Below are 19,454 nucleotides of genomic sequence, written 5' to 3'. Positions count from 1 at the left end.
AGGCTAGACCCCAGCTCTGCTTCTGATTTTTTACTTCCTTCAAGGATACCTTAAGAGCAGCTGTGGCCATATGGTAATTGGGAAACTTTTTAATTTTCATCAGCTGGAGATTCCTGTCACATAATAGCCTCTTATTCCCAATACTTTTCCAGAATTAAAGACCTTCTCTATCTCTGCCCTAAGTCATGCACTGAAAACAGAGAAATTGCACAGTCAAACTTCTTTCCAAGTTACTTTAACAAGACTATCACTAAAGTCATTACAATTTCATAAGCAACCTGAAGCACTACTACTCTTAAAGTGTGAAACACTTGCCTGTGTCTTCACTGCATGGTTCATCCCTGTAACTGGATTCCCTCAGATACAATCCTGACTACCTATGTTATTGCATCTTTTGGCAATTTCCATATCTTCTCATTCTTGCATCTGGGAATCATGGGTTCCTAGGAATCATGTGTCCATCTGCTGTGGAAAGAAACATCCTTTTTTCTTTCCAGTAGAATTGTGGGAAGGGCACTGGAGTTACAACATCTGCAAGACTGGCAGTTCCATTCCTGGTATTGCACATAAAAGTTTATGATTTAGGGCACAATCCAGGAAAAAAAGCACCTACAGACTTGAACATGGCATTTCCTGCATCAATGACAGAGGGGCTGGATCAAAGTTCAGGTAACATGTTCTGTGTTGATCATTGATTTTTCCACAGGTTTCTGCAGAACAGTGCTACTCACCTTTAAACATCTTTAACAACAACCCTAATGAACCCACAAATGACTTTCACTCCTTGGTTATAAAAGAAGCCTAGTCAGCACAAATATATGCACCTCCACAAATTACTGCCTGTGTTCTCATGCTGCAGAGGCCAACACCTGCCTTCCTGAGCTCCAAAAGCCAGCAGTGGAGAACCATGCATTCCCCACAGTATCTGCCAATCCTCTCTTCCTATCTCCTTTGCTCCACATCCTTCCCAGAATTTGCAACCACTCAATTCCAGCAGATTCCACTTGCATTTTCTTTGAATTTCTGAAGAACATGTTCAAGGCTTCATTACATACCTGAAAGATTGACCCATTTTATTTCTGTATGTGTCTGCACATGCTCACACATATGTAACAAATATACATAGAGAGAGATGTGGCTTGACCTGTGGTTGACGTTTGCAAACCAGAAAGAGAACATGCAAAATGTGCTGTGGAACTGCTCATTGGCAACTACTCAAAATTGTTGTGGGACACCCCAGTCTCTGCCTGGCCATGCTGGCAGTGGGCTAGAGCACAGAATATGTAATGAGGAGACAGCAAACCTCTGCAGGAGGCTCCTTTGTCCAGGGCATGACAAGTCCTTTCAGCCTCAGTGACAGGTTGAGGATTTGCAAGGCCTGAAGATTACAGGCAGCACAGAGACAAAGGGCTTTCAGGAGGAGGAGTATACTCATTTAAGATCCTAACTACCACTTAGTGACTGAGAAAGACAGTCTGCCTGTCCCTGAAGTAAGAGAAGCTTGAGGACAAATGGATTACCATCAGTGCCAGTGATTCAGTTTCTGCTTGACTGGTGAATGGAGGAGAAAGGTTCTCCAAATAAGCAAATCCCAGGGCTGTTTCCAGGCCTGAACCTGATAACATCCGAGTTGATACACAGACTGTTATGTAATTATTTACATTTATGAGGGTCAAAAGGTGCTTAGATTTTTATTTGGATTAAAACAGAGTTAATAAATACTTTTGAATGGAAATGGGTTAATTTTGTAAGCCCAGATCTTTCCATAACTTGGACCTTAAACAGACATCTCTTTTGTTTGTTCATGCTCTTAGTACCCACCTACCATCATGCTAAGCAAAGGGAAAACTTAAAGATCTATTTGCAATTAGTTTTCAACCTGACACGCTGAAATACTAAATGGAGCCTTCAAGGCTGCTTTTCCCAAATTGTTTCATTCTATGCCCCAGATAAGCTTTAACATTCATGCCTTTCCCCCTCAAGCATTCTCATAAACCGTTGAAGTTCTGCAGTTGCTCCCTCTCCCACCCTTCTGCCCTTCTCTCACTCCTCACACACACACTGCTGCCATGGCAAGTAAAACTACTCACACAATGAGAGAAATGGAAGCTCTCAGTGCTCCATTGCAGCATTTGTTTCAGCTATTTCCCATCTCTATGTAGCATTCTTTCACTTCCCTGGAGCACACTAGCTCTATCCCTCCCAGCAACAGAATATCCACCACCACCATGCACATTTCACTCCTCAGAGTTCTGAGAGGATTCTTCTAAAGGTAAAACAGTAGAGGGGTCCCTACTCATGTAAAAAGCCAATTAAAGTTAAATGCTTAACTGCCATCTGTGCCTTTAAGAAAAATCTCTTAATTTTCCCCAGTGATCAGGTTTTTTCACATGGGACCAATTTTGCTGTTATTGCTTAGGCAAAATTCCCATTGAAGTCCACAGGGAACTTTGCCTGAATACAAAATATGGAGCAAAACCTTGTGCTTATTTGCATAGACCACAAATCACAAAGATCACATCCTGATGCAAGTGATTTATTCTACATGACAGCTAGCACAACTAGGCTATTTTTAACCATGATTTTTTGTAAAATATTTCATGATATTTACCATTCAAAAAAGAGTCCATTGATTCTTTTTTCTTAAACTGGATTAGATGGAAAGATTCTGGCTGCTTTCCAAACCCCTTAATTACTAAATGGTACATTTTCCACAGAAATGTTAAGCTATAAGTAGTTCTTCTGGAGCCAGTTAGCTCCTAGCTAAAATCAATTAAAGCTGGTAAAGATACATTCTATGGTCAGGTCCCAAATACAGACATCTGTATTTATAGCACAGTGGATGCTGCTAAAATCCCCCAACAGAGATGCAGTTGCACTGGCAAAACTGTGGTTTCACTGTTCAGCTCATACAGGGGGCAGTAGGTGGGTTTATTACTCCAGGATAATCCCAGCTGTGCCAGTAGAGCTGTACTTACATGATGCTCTATTTCTGCTCTGGTAGTCTCAGTTTTCTAGCCCCAGAGAAGCATTCTTTTTCCTGTGGAGTACAAAGGCCAGGCAGTTTAAGCTTGTTTGTCACCTCCCCACCCTGCTGTTCATTCCCACTTGTGAGGGCTTGCAGGGAACTGGGTCATGGAAATGATCCAGAACAGAACTAATTTTGGGTGAGAATGAGGGAGAATCTGAAAAAAACAAAAGGATGGTGTTCCTTTCAACCAAATCACTTCCTTGCACTCCACAATGCAGAGGGCACTTCGCAGCGTGAGAATGGTACCCCTGCCAAGGTGATTCGTGACTTTTACTGGAGTGAAAATTCCCCATGCTACAAACACTGCTTTGCTGGAAATGAGTCCAGTGACCAGGCACTGGTGCACTGGGACTCAGCCTGCTGAAGACAATCCTGCAGGCGGCTAGGTAATACTCCCTGTCCCAGAAACCACAACTCTGGTGAGTTTATGCAACCACCCAGCTGCCTTAAGGCAGAAAAGGGTATGTACACAGCACACAAATGTGATCCTGCATGTAAGTTGCAAAGTGCCATACCAGACACTTGACAATCTCTGTGAATTCCAAATCTGTATAAACCAGCACTGCAGCCTAATAAACAGAACCAAGAATGGAGCTCTGCTTCCCTGCCACCCTCAGCTCTTCCTTTGGCCTTATTCTGGCACAAATGTCACTTGGCCGTGTGGTGAAGCAGATTGGGAAGCTGATCAAGCTGAGAACTAGCCTGGGATTTTGGCACCACATGGATGTTGTTATTTGTGAGAGGACCACCCTGCCTATGCAATCAGTAGGAACAGAGACTCAGTACATGCCAGCAGATGGAAGGCAGACCAGTTGGGTCTCATTCAGGAACATCCAACTTCTTGCTTTCATCCAAGCTGGGGAGACACTCAGCTGTGAGCAAGGAGCTCTAGTGAGCTACAAAATGTCCTGAACTCTGAAACAACTGATGATGAAGTCTAGAGCAAGAGGTCTTGGAATCAGAGATGAGAAATTATCCAGAAACTTGAAGTCTCCTATCTGCACTTATTGATATAATCTGCAGGGTTTTTTCCCAGTACTACAGAAAAAGCAGTCCCATAAATCCATTAGGAAATGGGCAAAGACAGGGAAAGTCAGCTTTATTCACGTTCACAAGAAAAGCATCTGGAGCACTAAATAAAATCCCAGTAAAGATCTGAAGACTGGAAAGACTCAAAGAAGAAATTGCAGTTTATACTTTAGGACTGACAAAGTGGCAAATTCATCTATTAAAACATAGATTTGCTATGTACATTAAGATGGTATTTATGAGTAAATTGCTGCTGTTGGTTAAATTCTTTAAGGCACTAACTGCAAAGAAACTGAAAGATGCTATTTGTTCAATGAAATATACTTTGTACCTATAAGACATACAACTATATAATGTATTTTTAAATGTGTTTTCCTTCAGTACTTAATAAAAATCCACATGAAAGGTTTCTTGCTATATACTTCAGAGCAAGACAGGAGGGCAAGTGAAATATGAATGAAAAAGCTGTTAGACCTCTAGAGAAAACATGCACAGCTCAGTGAACACTGGGGGAAAACCAGAACTGAGGAGATAGGATTTAAAAAAAAAAAAAGAGAGAGAAATTAGAGAACATTGGGAAGATGATGACTTTGAGCCAAAGAAGAAATAGCCACAGCAGAAGAGACAGAGGGCATGCACATGTGCTTGTTTCTTTGTTTGCATTTCCTAATGAGACAAAGATGGTCTCAGTAACTCCTGAGATGAAGAAAATGGCCTCAAAGAGGTTTTCAGGCAGGAAGGCTTCATAGAGGGGCTGTAAGTGGTGAGGAGGGCTGGGTACCTCACCCTGCTCACATCGCCCAAACCAGTGAGTCCCACTCGGAGAGGCAGCAGCAGTGTGAGGAGCTGGGTAGGCTCAGAGCTTCCTGAGGGGCTGTGGGCAGCAGGGTGGGGAGGTGCTCAGGCCCTGGAGCCCAACCCAAGCGTGAAGAGCTGCAGGTGGGTGATGGAGATGGGCTGTCATGTAGGCAGAAGGCACTGCTGGCAGTTTGCCCTGGTGGCTCATGGCCAGCCCTCCTTGGCTGCTCCTGACCTAAACCCTGCACAATGATCCAAGCTTAACCAGCACCAGGAGAAGATCTTATTGTCAGAACAGGCTGGTGACAAGGTGAGAGGTAATGGGGTAACCTGTTGCCATCAGTTGACCAGTTCCCCTGGTCATTGACCAACCAAGATCCTGTGAGGTCAACAGGGAGCAAAAGCCCAATTTTTTCCCATCAGCTCAGGGAGATAAGCCTCACTTTAGGTGTCTGAGGGACTAGACAAGGGCTATGTTAACAGTAACTATTCTCTTACATTCAGAAAGTCCTATCTCCACAGAGAAAAAGGTTGAGGTTTGCAACATGTAAGTCACAGTAAACACTTTGACCAATATGAGCTATTTTTTCATGCCCAGATATAAACCAAAATTGAAAAAATCAAATTCTTCTAATTACTAATAAAAGAGTAATTTCATGCTGGCACTCCCTTAATAAATTCTTAGGAAAATCAGTTTTTTCCTCAGCTATGGCTGGATAATCATCATATGTCAGTTAATATATTTCTGGTTTTCCCTCCTGCATATTTTCTTAGAGAAAATATTATGATCCTTCATATTCTCTCAGTATGAAAACCATTCCTATCACTGGATGAGCGCAAATTGCCACCACTCAGGAAGAAAGGAATGTAAATGAGGAATACCAATTAACCCCTTTACAATTAAAAATATCTCTCTCTATTATATCACCCATTAGTGATACTCTAGTTAATGGTCTGTCGACATTTCCATTAGACCTTTTCCCCCTGCTCCCACACAGAACTAAATCCTGGCTAATCACCTTGAATATACCTCTGTGGATTTACACAATACATAGACACGGCTGCAACAAGGCAAAATATAGATTTCACTGTTATCTTGAGCCATTAGATTCTCCCAAGTACCTGTTTTCTAATGTATCATGCTAAATACTCTGTACTCCAAATACATTGGATAATTTTGTAGGATTTTTTTCCAGTGTTACAAAAAGTTCATATACCAAAACCTCAAAGTAATTGCACAGACCTGTACTAAATATACACCATGAAAATTGTGGACTGAAGCTCAGTTCACAGCAGATTACTTTTGCCCAGTACACTTCACATTATACCATGGTTTTTTTGCACTAGATGTGAGACAGTGTGTTACATTTGGTGCCACACACTGTAATATCTAGAAATGACAGGGTGAATTAAGGACAAAGCTCCAGCCTTAATAGCTTAAGATCCCCTGGCATCCTTATGATCAAACCACATTCTCCACACTTCTGTAATGTATTTCTCTGTGTGAGTGTCACATTAATTACAAACGTTTCACATTCATATATATATATTGCATTTGTTAGTCCTTTCAACTCTCAAAATACACTGAAGCATTTTACAGTGCGCTCATGATCAACCATACTCAGTTCAAGAGCTGGCATACTGGAGAGAATAAGAACTCTGTGCCTGATAGGCAGATGGAAGAAGGGAGAGATATACAGTGTGAATCCAAAGCTAGAGTTTAACCCTTGTTTTCACATGAGATTTCTCAGTACATTTATGAAGGCATTGTTTGGTGTCTATAAGCATCTTGGCACTATTTTTAGTCATGAGCTTGCACACAGCAATTCAGCTCTGCCAGATTTTCCTGGCTTGTTTTTAATCCCCAAATAGAGGATCCATAGCTCTGATGAAAACTAATTAAATACCTCTTGTATACAGACTACCCTTCAGAAACAAAACCTGCACTCTTGCTCACCACAGTTAAGTATTTAATACAGTGTGACTGGTTTTGTTTGGAATTACTGTTTGCAAACTCTAATTAGACTAAATGAAAATGACTCATATTTTATATATTACAGCTGATAAAATACTGGTTGAAAAAACTGTGTATATAAGCATGCAAACCAATGCCACCACACACAAGTGCCAGAAACACTGATCCCTGGCAGCCAGGGAAAGAGATCCTTTATTTTAGAGACTATTTGAATTTACAATACCCTGGATTCATGAGGCTACTTAAGATCAGACCATTTGTACATGTACCATTAATACAAATTTTGTTTAATCTATATTTTAAAAAAATCAATTTTCTGCAACATATATGGAATATTAAATTGTTTATCCTCTAAACTGGACCAAGTATTTGCTAAACTAATCTCATGCAGAAAACAATAAGCAAATATGCAATGGACATTGCAGTTCACATCTTCAGTGTAAAACTCCTGTAAAAAAAACTTCCTGGAAAATGGGCCTGGCACTGCTAAAGGCCAAGCACAGAAGTACATCTTTCTGTGACAAAATTACCTGTCTGTAGAACAGCCCTAAAAACAACTTTTTTGCCTGGTCATATGGATGAGAAAAATAAATGCTTTTTTTTTCATAAATACTCAGCATTACACATAATATCAAGAATGATGTGTTCTGCATTGGTGCAGGGTAAATGAAAGAAATAAACAGGAATAGCTTGACTGCCTTAAGTTTATATGTTTAAGGGCCAGTTACTCTGTCATTGTAAATATCTAGAAGTAAAAACCTACCAAGCAACTAAAACACAGGCTGGGGAAGATGGAAGGATGGGCAGAAGAACCAAAAAAGAAAAATATTTGTCTTGGCACAATCATGCACAGAGCCAGCAATAAACTCTGAAGGTGATTGAGACTTTTTCTCCTGCTATCAGTGTAATTTTATTTTCTGTGAGAATGGATTAATAAACCACAGGTGGTATTAAGAACAAAACTTTGATGCAAGTGCTGTTACCTACCCTGGTATGAAGAAACTGCAACTCCACCTTCCTGCTGAGAACAATGCCAAGGGTAGGTGATTGTTAAGGGTGCACCAATCAGAACCAGTGAGAAATTCCATGTGAGAAAGTTCTTCAGTGGGAAACGGTCTCAACCCTTTATTTCTAAATTAAAAAAAAAAAACAGACATCAACATTTCCAGAAAGAGTGTGTTAGCAGACAGAAAATGAAATGCAGGCTTGACTCAGTTTCCCAATCTTTCTTGATATTGAAATTAAAACGGGAAAGAGAAAATGAAGCTTCTTCCCTAAAGGGGAGAGGAGAGGGCTGAGAAAGGACAATTGGGAGTATTTGTTGACTTAAGAACAGACCCCATAGCAAAAGAGATCTTGTCACCTAAAGACATTTAAAGAATACATATTAACTTGAAATAATTAATCCTTTCTGAATTAATCCCTGGGAAAGAGGATCAAAAGGAAACATTTGGAGTAAACTTGTGGTTTGTCTGATCTTATTTCAAGTTTCTGAGATATAAAATAGAATCTTTTTTGAAAGCCAGACAGCCACCACAATGAAAGAAATTACAAATCAGCTCATTTCCCCAAGATGTTTTGGCTTCCATGGATCAACATTTTCTGATTGAAAAAGCATTCAATTAAAATGACAACCAGATCCAACTTTAATGAGGTATAGGAGGTCAGGAATATGTCTTGAGCATGAGATGTCTTGGTCTTGTCCAAGGAACATCTTTCTCTATCAATAAAGCAAATTACTGGGGCCCAGTGGGCAAAGTTAAAGAAATGTAATGATACTTCTTTTTTCCTTCATTATCAGGAGAATTCCATATCACTGATGTTTCAAGACTTACTAGTGGCAAAAGCTTGAGCGAAAACTTTTTCTGCCAGTAACAAAGAAAAAAAGGAGGAGGGAAGAGGGGAAAGCAGAAAATTTGCTTCTACTCTAACCCAAGAACAGCAACAATGGCATATCTCCAAAAACATTCCATTACATAGGTGTCCTGTATTCCAGTTACTCAAAAAGTGGCAGCAGGCACTAAATTTGCCTTTGTCTGAGTTTCTTTGCCCTACCCAAGCTGCCCTTAGTGCTGAGCAGACCTAATACCTCTGTATTTCTCTCACTGCATCCCTGTCCACTGTGACTTACACAAACTTGCCCCTTCAGCACACTACACAAATATTCAATAGAATTTTTATTCCTGCTCTCCAGATTGTTAAAAGCAATGCTAAGTAAATAGCACAAAATTAATGTGCTATTCACAGTATTGCATATCAATGTTGCATATTCACAGTATTGGCAATTTTCAGTGACAAAATGGAGAGAGATCCATACAAAAGCAGAGAAAGATCCACCGAGTTCCACAGCTCTGAGATGTTCTTTGCAGGTGGAAAAATACACAAGCTAAGAAAGCTTCAAGGAAAGTCTTCAGATCTCTGCAATCTCATGCTCATTGTTCACTAAACTTTATTTATTCTATTTTTTACAAAAGTGCATTATCCATTAACACAGAATTGTCCCAGGCTAATATCTGACAAGAAAAAAAAAAAGAAGACAGCTTATAATGTTGTGTCAGCTCTATTCACACACTGCTCAAAATGGGCAAATCCAAGAAACAAAGCACAAGCATGTCTCCTCTTTCCTTCATCCACACACTTCTCTAAGCTGAAGTGCATTAGCAGTCTCAGATAGCTAATTCTTAATCTTCAGCAAAAAAGGCCTTGAAGTTTTTCATTTCCATAATTTAAACAAATCTGAGGACTCTTCTCTGGTAGGATTTTTTCCCCCCTTAATCATTGCTATGACTCATAAATAGGATACAAAACTGTAAAAGGTGCTGTGAACTCCTTGCCAGAATAGGCACTCCAGAATGAAGTGGCATTACTGCTTCTTATCTTGTGCTTCTCATTATTCATCTGTTTCATGCCTCTTCATTGCCAAGATAGTCTAACATTTCTGGTGCTTCACATTGCACTGAGGTTTAATTGCAAATAGCTTCAAGGAGGAAGAAAGGCAATAAAGACAGACATGAGCTAAGGGATTTTGGCTTAAAGAGTAAATGTTGTCACTGTACAATTTAGACAAATTAACTGGGAGGGTGACACAAAGGATGGAAAACAGACCTAACTGTAGGGATATACATGGAACAGACAGACTGACTTTCACATTAAATAAGATAGAGCCAGTGAATACATTTGCATCTGGTAAAGTGGAAGGGTTTTATAAATATAAATGAGAATGTAAGAGGGTTCCTCAACAATGGTCTCAACAAATGAAGGAAGGAACACAGTAAAATATCTAGATTAAACTTGAGCAGTGGGAATTATCGGGAAGTTCCATTATGGATTCATACAGAAATTCTAGCAGCCAACTCAAGAAAGCCCCTTCTTTTGTACCACTGGTCAATATGATGCACTCAAATAGTACTCTTGGCCTCTTAAAAAGCAGTGCATTGGATGAGATCCAGACAGTGGTGTCTGAACTGAAGTTACTGCCATTCTCTGCTGTATAAGCACAGGAAGCAGTCTGCAGTCTAACAGGACTGGCCCAAATCAGCTCATATAGATCATGATAGCACTGGCTCACTGAAGAGCACAGAAATTCCTTCCCTGATACGGATTTCCCACAAAACTTGCACCTCTCTGAACAATTATGTACAATTTGGACATTCATTATAACTTACTGAACTCCCTTACAGACATACAGGCTTATAAAATCATCCTGCAGGATCCTGAAAGGGATGTGATATACCACCTCACACTCAAGCACACAGCAAAGACTTTTTTATTATGTGCAAATTCCTGGGAGCCATACCTCAAGAGATTTTTGTTTCTGATCTGCCTGACCACCTTGTCCAGCACTCAGAAAGACTCAATCCCTGCCTTAACTGCCTATTCCATAAGGAGCAGCACTGTGTATATTGGAATATAAGTCTGTATGTGACCCTCCACTGCTGATCTTCCAGGAAACCTCTTGAGTTTCTCCTTTATATACACAATAAACCAAAATCTCAGGAACAGTGAGGCATTCCTAGCAATGACAAACTTGCTGGAGATTTCTCATCCTTGCTGTGGAAGAGATTACACAGTCTTAGAAGAAAAGGAAAGTGAAGAGAGGAGCATGTCTGCTGGACCCAGGTTTTGGTCACGTTTCTTGTGAAAGACTATGTAGGAAGAACACAATCAAGGAAACTGACATCAAAAAAGATGAGGCTGCTGAACACAGTGCTACACCTTGTGCAGAGTACAAACTTTCACAGTGAAGGGTAGAATGATCGCTGCTAACACTAGGACTACAACAATTCCTGTGGAACTTGATCTGCTCTGAGTTTGTCACACCAGACAGCTGCTTTAGTGGATTCAAGAAAGGCCCTTCAGAATGACAACTTGCCATTGCAGAAACAAGACCTTAGCTGTGGGACAAAATTACCCCAAATCCCTGTCTGCACCCAAGGGGTTTTAGATTCCTTGGACAAACAGGATTTCATTATTTAGAATAGGGTTGTTCAGAGGGCATCTAGTCTAATTATCTGTGGAACTTCAAGTATATGCAGCACAGAGTCCCTAACCTGTGATAACATCTGCAATGCCAGCTTTTGTTTAAGCCATCTTCTGTTGTCTCAGCAGCAGAACCCAGCATTTTCCATTTCATTTTTATATATTCAGGAATTGTACATGGCTTCTGCAGCTGCAGTTTTTGAGTAACCAGAATAGATCAAAATGTCTGGTGGCTGAATTAATTTACAAATATTAAACACTACCAATATTTGAACAGTCAAAATATTTTGTGTCTACTCATCTATAATTCTGCTATTCATTAATATTTCAAACATTATTTGGGTTTTCTGTAGGTCAGATATCTGACTTTGTACTAAGTGTTTCTGTCAGTCAGGTGCCAGACACAAACTTAGACTGAACTTTTTATTCATTTATTGGGCAAGTAGCATCTGTGAGTACAGAAAAGTGCTGGAAATCTCTGCTGGCTATTGCTGCTGTGTGAGACAACTGGGATAAATTAAGAACTAAGAAAAAGTGAAAACTCTGTGCTTACTTAAAAGTTATTTCAAAATTGAACTATTTTAAATAACCTTTTATCTACTTGAAGCAGAAATCTAAAGCAGTTTGATAGGCCTATTTCTTTCCTAATATTTCTCAGGGTGGTGAATCATCCCTGTACTGAAGAACAGGAATCAGATCTTGCATGTCTTCACACAGATTTAGAAATTTTACAATAAACCTTAATCCGTTTTTCACTCTCCAAATCTTCCTTCAGAGCATCTGGCATTACTGTAATATATAACTGCTCTAAAAATATAGTGCTGTAGGCAGCAACTTTGACAGTGAAGACCTGATGGAACGCCACCAGTCCAGCCCCCACCACGTCTCATTTCTGCTCATGCCTCCTTTGCTCCCTACAGCAATGAGAGTAAGGTAGGTAGAGCTACAGCCACCCACAGCCTTCCCTAGATACACAGGGACTTGCCAAAATGGTATTTAGTCTCACATGTCACAAAAGTTCATAGCGCTCCTAGGCAAATAGGGCAAAAGATGAAGGTTGTAAAAAAAACTGAAAGAGACTTCACAGGGGTACACCAATCAATAATCCATGGCAATTTTAATTTACATCATGGAGTTTTCTTACCACATTTTGAATTTCAAATGCCTGGAGTTTGGTCCTTCAGATTGCATTATTAGTCTCGAGACAGGAAGGAGAGACAAGTTTCTGACACAGTAGCAAAGTCACCCTGAAAGCAAGTCCAGGCTAGGAGCACACAAAACCCAGCTCAACTTCATCTCCAAACTGAGACAGAGATAGGAAAAGGGAAACAGGCCTGACTGGAGTGAACTGTAACCTTTTCAGCTTTCTCACATAGCTGAGAGAAACTCAAACATGCCCATTTCCATCAAGGGTCTTTTGAACCAAGATGGTAGAAAGAAAACAGCAGGTTCCATTTAGGCACTATCCACATCACTGGACACCTGACAGACACATTTTCCAAAGCTGCATTATCAGTGGCACTAATTGAAGACTAGGGTAGCATCAATCACTGTCTTCAAATGTGTGTCCTGACTATTAAAACTAGAAAGTACAGGAAATATTATAAGGAAATTTTTCCACCAGAGCAGGAGGGTGTCAATGCAGTAACAATACAATGGTTGCTCTTTTATGTATCAGATGAAAAACACTGAATACCTGCAGGGAATTTCTTAGATTGCTCCAGGAGCTGGCTGGGCTTCTGTAGGGCTTTCATAAGCCTCCACCATACTTGTCAGTTTTTGGTGATATCTGCTTATCTACAAACAAGTTTTCCTAAACTGTTGCTCATTTTTCACAACAGGATTCCAGGCAACAAGGACATCATCACTACAGACAAAGTTTAAAGATTTTCAGTATCAGCAAAATTTCATACAACAGCAGCATTATCAGGAAAAGCTGAGACGTGTTCAAAAGGTTGCTAATAATATCCCAGTCCATGGGCAGAGCTTCAAAGAAAGCAAACAAACCTGCCAGACTTCAGGTTAGGACATCTGGCAAAAACCTGACCTTGTATCTGATTTGGGGCTAGAACCAATAAGCACTAAAATTTCCTTAACCACATTTTTGCTCAACTTTGATCTACTGAAAAATATGCAAAGCAAGTTCAAATTTACCACTGCAAAAGCAATAGAGAGTCTGGCTAACAAACAAAGGACTACAGCTAAGTGTATTTAAGAGACATATGTATAGCTGAATGTTTTATTTTTATTTCAAATGCCAATATTCAGCCATCTGGCTCTCCTTGAGGCTTTTCGTTTGTGGCTTTTTTTTTAATGGCCAATTTTCAATAGTGAGGATTAAAAACATAAAAGAAAAGAAAACCAAGTTCTTTAGTGCAAACCACTGCAGGCTACCAATCACCACTACATTGTTAAACCTACATGAAAAATAATATCAAGGAAGTTGCTATTTTCTAAAACAGTCCTTTATTATCTAAAATATTCATTCCCTCTATATCCAACTACATGTTAGTCTTAATGACCATATGGCCAGTCATTTATAATTAACAGCTTTTATCTAAATAAATACAGTGCTTTGAATATTTAAAAGATTTGTTCATTAAGAACCCTCAACAAAAGGTGGAAAAGGCTCTTCTCACAAAAAAGAAGAGAAAGATATAAACCCCATGAGATGCCTGCAGGCAGGAAGCAGCACATCAAGTGTGCTATTGACCATTTCCACTGAACAACCACCACATGCCTGCACAGAAACTTCAGTGTGAAGCAGATAAAACACCAGATTAATTAAAAGGAGGTCTGGGGGCCAAAAAGCCACATACACACAGCTTGTATAGTGCAAAGGGTGTGATAGCTTGGATTAGCCTTGCACCAGAACTTTCCTCTACAGCACAGCACAGAGACCTCAGTTTTTTTCTGACTTTACAATCTAATCTGGTTTTTCTATAGGAAGTGTGAAAGGCAAAGAATTACATTAATTCCTCCAAACTTCTCATCCTGGCACAGTATTGTGGTTGTTTCCAGTGGGACAGTGCATGTTAGTGCGGCCTCATCATGGCAGGGGCTCTCAGTTTTTCTGTCCATACTGCCACGATGTTTTGTGCTGTACTAACAACCAAATTCTTGTTAGACTTCCACATCCACTCATTATTTCCTTTCCTTGTTTATATAAATTGCCATGGCTTGTTATTTGTCAGGATTCATATCTGTGAATTTAATGGAACTGCATTTCTCAAAATCACCCACACTGTCAACAGCTCTAATTTGTTTATGTCAAATCAGTTCCCCCCACCCCCCTCCCCATTTACCCTTCTGTTTCATACCATTTATATTAGCTTGTCAGCTGGGATTTTATTTATTTATTTGCTTTGGAAGGTTTGCTTCTGTGAAACCCTCATGGCAGAACCACACAACTCAAGGGACAAGTATTCAGATATAAATAGTTTCCAAACCAAGCTGTTACTTCCCTTTCAGTTCTGGTCAAGTGCAAAACAAGTCCTGAGCAGTTTTTTGCATTTTCTAGAAAAACAGATATGAGATGGTTTGGGATTTTTCTTTTTCAGTTTTTGTCCTTTTTTAAAATTACTGTTGTTCAGATTTTTTTAGCTCTGCAGATTGTCCTATTTTACTAACCAACACCTTAGAAAGTGACTAAGAAACACCAAGTGAAAATTTAGATACTTAGAGATTTAATTAACTCTTTCAAACAGCAGCATTGTAATAGCAGAGAAGTCTTACAAGGCACCTGATCTTTCACAGTAATTTAAGCACCAGGACTGCACCTCTTCTCAAAAAGGTACCATGTAGGACAAAGAATAGAAATATTCTTTCAGTAGATAATTCCATACAGGACTTCACAATGAGGTTACGTCTAAGACATTAAAGCAAGTATAAGTTTTAATATGTACTGATAAAAAATTAAAAACACTGGTGTGGTATTATATAAAGTGTCTGCATGGTGCTTGGTGCTGCAGAAACCCAAAGTCACAGTGGACCTTGAGTGTTTAGAAAGGACTGAAATAATCTGCAACACAGCAAGACAAAACTCATTGCATGAAAAACTAGATGAATACTCAAACAGGATTTCTTTTTGTTCAGCTTTAACATGACTCTCTGCAAACAGCTAAGGCTTTGATGACTTAGAAGAAATTGGGATACAAGGGAAGAACTCGAGTATTTTGCTCTGCTAGATCCCTGATCCTTAAAACCAAATCATTGACCCAGAAGGTGTTCTGCTGGTTGTGCAGTGTTCAGTATTCCCAAGGGGAAAATCCATCCAAATCAAGGCATGCTTTTGAAGGGGCTTGGTCCATCACACCTCCTCCTACTCCACAGAGCAGCAGAAGCTGCAGCACTCCTGTGCTGTGGCCTTGCCCCATCTCCAGCCTGTACAAAAATGTGCTGGCAGCACTCTGTGACAAAGGCACAGAGCATCTGGGCTCTGCAGGCAGCCACAAAACCTTGCTCTCTCCTCTCCACCCATTTTTGTGCTGCACCAGTTTAATCAAGCAGTAAGCTACTTCTGTCAGGGCTCTTAGCAGCAGCCTGGCACACTACCTCATTAGCTGGTCAATCTGCTTTTTAGACCTTTAACAATAGCTCAGCATTATGAATGCTCAACACATCATATATAGCTATTGTGGTGTTTCTGATTTCCATTTTATTTTGGGGACTAACTTTTTCCAGTGTAAATAGTGTGGCACTATTTACAAGCTGGCAAAGCCTGAAAAAATTATTAATAGGAAGTATTTCTGGATGTTATGGCAGAGTTGTGTTTTAAAAGGGAACAGAAGTTCTATATTTCAGTTATTATGCTGAAAGCAACAAACTGCCTTTATTTCTATTTAAACATTTTCTGGAATTGGCATATTTTTGTTTTCTGTAAATTTTATCCTAAAAAATGCCCTTAGACTACACAGCAACAATATTAGTGCAACTACTGTGTCATCAATGCCAGAAAAAGTTGCTATTTTAGGAGTTCATAGATCTCTTTTCAGCTTGAAAAAAAATAAAAATGCCTTGGGCTAAATTTAGCTCTCAAGATTTCAGCATTTATGTAGGGGAAGGGACTTTGAAATTCTGGAATGTCCCAAGTCAGTGTCCTTGCTTTCCAGATTACAGCAAGACAGAGTTCATGCTCATATTTGCTAAGTTGAAAAAAACCTGCCATAAAGATAGCAACAACTATGTAAGAACAACAGCATGCACTAATTTTACAAACAATTTGAAACTAATTTAATCTCTGAATTATAAATATTCCAAGTACCTCAACAAGAGTTGCAATCATCATTACTCTCCTTGCAGTACACTGAGATGGGACTGATCCCATCTGCTCAGCCAAAAAAGCCAGAAATCAAAGTTGAAATCAAAGATCCAAACTTTGGGACAAACCCCTGAGTGTTTCTTGATCTTCCAGTCTTCTTTAATAAAGTTATACCTATAACTTTATAGTTATACATATAACTTTGAAAACCTGCATAAACAATTCAGCTAGACATTGATATCATCACTTTAAAATATTCCATATGCTACATGATTCACTGAAAATAAACCTAGAAAAGCTGTGTCATCCACTGCCCTGCTCCAAGTCAAGAGAGAGATACATAATCCAACCCACACAGGTGCAATTAACCTGTCAATAAAGGCTTCCAGTGATGGAAAATAGACCATCTTCTTGTGAAACCTTTTCCAGCCTGAAAATGCAGCTAACAACCCCTTACTCTGCTCTCAGTGGGAGACAGAGAACATCAGTTCACCTTTCTGTTCACAACAAACTTCCACACGCTCTAAATTAATCATCTGAAGTTCTCCTCATAGCTTGTGTTATCTAAGAGAACAAGGATAAAGCAGAGAGCTGCAGGTTTTGTCTATATCATTCTCAAAACATGGCCCCTAAAAGAGAACCTCCAGGACTGTAATAATGTCTCACATAGTATGAGTCTATTCATTCACCCAAAAGCAAGTTCATTGCTTTTTTCAAGCAGCAGCAGAAGCTTTATGCTCAGTTTGTGGTCTTCTAGCAAGTATTTTCAGTGGTACTGCTGCCTACCCACTTTTTCCTCATTTTATATTTGATGATTAATCTGCCATTTCCTTCTTACACAGCATCACCTGGGTGAACTTGGGTGAATCTGGAGGATGTGTCATCATTACTCACTGGTTCCCTTTAAGTGTTGTGTGGGAAATTGCCATTCTTGTAAATAGGTCTTTTATACAAATAGCCTAACTTCTGTCAGAAGCCAGTGCTCCAGACAACAAGAGCAATGATAGCTGTTGCCACAGTATCTTTACTACCAATTCACTTTAGTCTTAGTAATGACTTTTCCTTTGTTATCACTGTTTGATTAATATTAAGCACCAATTATGCCTCAGTTCTTCACCAACAAAACCCTGAACAGATGGTGAGGACACATTACAGTGATAAGGCCAGAGCTGGCAGTTCTAAAACTACAAACCATATCCTGGGATAATCAATAAAAAGGAAATAGTACATTCATTTTTTTATCATTTCTGCTCATCAGAAGGAAGTAGCCCTGGGTATTCACAGTTCCAATTGAGATGAAAGACCTTTGGAGTCAATCAATTGCATTTGTATATACAACAAGACTAGCAAAGTCAACAAACTGGCATCCATGCAGATGTCTCAAACATATTAAGGACTTTTATTTATCCACTGGGCAAGACCCAGAAGCATAATACATGAGAAAAAACTTGCCTCATTCACACTGCCTTGATACTGCTGCAGTGGAGTCCTGAAGACCATGAACTGCAAGGGGATGAAAGTAACAGCCCAGAGATGAGAGCTGAAACCTCACACTAAAATCCTTCTTTCAACCCAAGGAAGGCCTTTCAAGACAGAAACTCAAAAGTTACTGAAAATGATGCTTTACTCACTTCTCCCAGTTACAGGCCATACACAGGCATCACATCACTTCAGAAGGCTGCAAGCATCTGCCCTTCTTGTTCTTTAGCCCAGCCTTTTACCCCCTCCTGTTGATGCACTGCACCTGTGTTCCCTCTGTTCCCTTTGGTGGTTGGTCAGTGCCCCTGGGCACTCCATGGCTCATTGCTGGCAGTGCTGCTCACCTGCTCCTCACAGCTGTCCCAATTACTGCAGTTTAACCTGCAGTTAAATACTGCTTCTTAATTGTGTATTTAATTGTTTGTTTTACAAGAATATGCTGACCCAAAATACTCAAGTTCATTTCTATTCTTACAAACACCAACATAGCAACAGTCTGGTTTTTGGTTATCTTGCTGCTCTGTGAACTTTTATAATTAGATTTACAATCATGGTTTAGACTCAAACATCCTCCACAGTTATCCCAGGAACTTTATTCACTTATGGTGTAGGATCATTGAGAAGGAGGGGGGCTTTTCAAATTCTCTAACAATAAAAGAAATCAGCACAGAACAGTACTTTTAAATATCTCTCTTTTAAAGTAAAAAGGAATTTGTAAATAGTAATGAGTTGTATTATTTGAAATCCTATTTCTTCTTCTTTTAGCAGACAAAGCAGTCATCTGAAACATCTAAGAGTTACATCTTGTTTCTAGCCAAGATCATTGTTTTCACTCACTAAATGCATGGAATGTACTCCATTAGGCAATTGCCTGCCCATCAGTATACAATCTAACACAGGGCCCCTTGAAGACATTACATTTGATAACCATCATAAGGATTGATTAAACTGCCTCAGATAAGAGTGTCTTCTTCCATCAGGTTAGTTAGTTATGCTAACACCATGTGGCAGTACTTACCAAGCAGATGAAGTTCTACAGAAATTTTGAGGATATAATAGATATTTCATTTTGACTTGAGATTAGCACACTTCTCCCCCAACTGCTGAAAAGCGTAGATGTATAAATACATTAAAGCCAACAATTTCTAGGTCCCCTTTTGCTATTTAAAACTTGCTTAATTAAGGCATTTATATTTCCACATATTACTGCAAAGTGATTGACCTAGAGGTTGCTCTGAACCTTATAGATGAAAGAGTTTACTGGAAATTCTTCTCAGCAGCTGTTTTCCAATTTCATTTGGTTTTAAAATCTTTTAAAAATACCTTTTTTTTTTTTTTTTTTTTTTTAATCATTATTGCTAAGTGAAACTTCTTTACTTGGCCAGAATGGGAAAACATTTTAC

The sequence above is a fragment of the Melozone crissalis genome, unplaced genomic scaffold, assembly GCF_028551555.1.
Source record: "Melozone crissalis strain CALT ecotype California unplaced genomic scaffold, PUWL_Pcris_2 ptg000034l_1, whole genome shotgun sequence".
Taxonomy (NCBI): Eukaryota; Metazoa; Chordata; class Aves; order Passeriformes; family Passerellidae; genus Melozone; species Melozone crissalis.
The sequence above is the reverse complement of the archived record's forward strand: the minus strand, read 5'-3'. Positions refer to the sequence as shown.